The following is a 2,500-nucleotide window of genomic DNA, read 5'->3' on the forward strand; positions in this document are numbered from 1 at the left end:
GTTGCTGGTGTGAATGTTTTTGAAGGAAATTTATTCTGTAAGAATAAACAAATTTACTCAGTGTGTTTATTTAAAACAGTTTTCTATGCACAAGTATAGATTACATTTCAACAAACAAGAATGATAAATATTGAATTGCTTATAAAGGATCTGGGAGTATTAGAGTCATCATGAGATGGCTAGAATTCATTATTTTTTTCTTTTTAATTTTAGAGTTGCGTCTTTGAGAACTTGTTGCTATAACGGTAAGTGTAATTTTTACAAACTGAATCTATGTTTAAATGGGCCCACGAATCAGATCTCATATATATGTATATATATATATATATATATATATATATATATATATATATATATATATATATATATAGTAAAAAATGGGAGAAAGAGATTTTCGATTATCCCCACGTGGTGAGTTGTACTGCAATACATACATACATATATATATATATATATATATATATATATATATATATATATATATATATATATATATATATATATATATATATATATCAGAGAAGGAAAATGCACAAAATTTACATAACTTCAATATATCTTATATGAAAGTCTATTGTGGTTGTCGACCGATTTCGCTTTCGCTAATCATGACATTGAAGTTATTGAGATTTTGTATTTTCTTAAGACTTTTTTAGTCCTTGATCTTGTATCAAAGCTTCTTGATTCATTCATAAATTTTCATAGAAGGAGATGAACTAAAATGTACTTAAGAACATACGAAATCACAATAATTTCAATGTCATGATCAGCGAAATCGAGCCGGTCGACAACCACAATATTCTTTCATTTAAAATATATTAAAGCTATGTAAACTGCGTGCATTTTCTTTCTTTTATTATACATAAATTGCATGCATGCATGCATACATACATACATACATACATATACATATACACACATATACATCACATGTGAATCGTTATTGATGTTTTTCCTCCGTCTTCCTTTCTATTGGACTTTCCTATGTTTCTGAAGAAGACCGTTGCTCGAAACGTTAAGCCATCTCTCTTTCCTTCCACGAGCGTCTGTTAATAGTTTACATATACCACGTCCTCGCGTTGTTGCTTTTTTTGTGTTTGTTCTTTTTTAGGGGGGATTTACCACACACACACACACACACACACACACACACACACATAATTTGTTCCTCCTAACTCTCTGATCAGCACTTTGTATCGTAGTCTTGCAGTTTATATATGTGTTCCATAACATTTTTATTGGCCTTTTGAATGCCTCTGGAGACCATCTCAATCGGGCAGGAGAATATTTATTCCTTCTAATTTAAGAAAATTTTCATAAGAGATTCTTCCTCGCCAAGAGGATCCCCGCTTCACGAGAAATGGGCTTTTTGCGCACGATATTCTCTCCCCACTGGAGGTTTCGCTTTTCCTTGAGGCATACTACTCTTCATACTTATTTTTATCACATATTATAAGTATTTTTTTCGTAATTTGCCGGTTGTCTATGGCATCCCTATCTTCCTAATCCTTACAAGTAGAAAGAAGTAACACTGCTATGAGAAGAGTCTTATTGCTAATTTAGTTCTCTCAATATCGCTATTGCTGGGAGGCGGTGAGCTGGCAGAATCGTAAGCATGCCGGTAAAATGCTTAGCGGCCTTTCATCCGTGTTTACGTTCTGAGTTCAAATTCCGCCGAGGTCGACTTTGCCAGTCATCCTTTCGAGATTTAATTGAAATAAATACCAGCTGTCATCGGCTTACCCCCCCCCCCCACCAAGTCGCTAGCTTTGTGCCAAAATTTGAAACTAATATCATTGTTATTGTGAGGCGGCGAGCTGGCCACATCGTTAGTACGCTGGGAAAATGCTTAGCGGCCTTTCGCCAGTTTTTAGATTCTGAGTTCAAATTCCACTGAAGTCGACTTTGCTTTTCATCCTTTGCTTCCGGGGTCGAAAAAATAAGTACCATTGTAACACTGGGGTTGATGTAATCCCCTGGACTTACTCACCTTCTGCCAAAATTGGAAATCAATAATGCTGTGTGCTTAGCGTTATCAATGTCTTACACTGTCGGTTGATGCTGAAAGAAAGAGAGAGGAGAGAGAGAGAGAGAGAGAGAGAGAGAGAGAGAGAGAGAGAGAGAGAGAGAGAGTATATAACTCAGAGCAATGAAGACGGCGATTCCAAAATTGTTCTCGGGGTTGCCTTAGGACTACTAACATGTATAAGCTGTTATTGCTGTTTTTGTTCTTTTAGGGTTTCACGACAGAGACCTCTTAAGTGGTTTTTACTGCCACATATTTGATAACTGGACTTTCTACTCCGGATGCGGAGTTTGGGAGTCCTTCAGCACTCGCTACAATGCGCGCTATTTGTATTGTTTTATAGACTTCTGAGATTATGAGCCCTTTTATATCTATAGTAAATCCACTCGAATATATATTGCCGAAAGTTATATCTACACTAACTACCTGACGGTATTGTACCACAAAATGATCACCAGCCAGAAATCAACATTG

The sequence above is a fragment of the Octopus bimaculoides genome, chromosome 3, assembly GCF_046866305.1.
Source record: "Octopus bimaculoides isolate indiv1 chromosome 3, ASM4686630v1, whole genome shotgun sequence".
Classification (NCBI taxonomy): domain Eukaryota; kingdom Metazoa; phylum Mollusca; class Cephalopoda; order Octopoda; family Octopodidae; genus Octopus; species Octopus bimaculoides.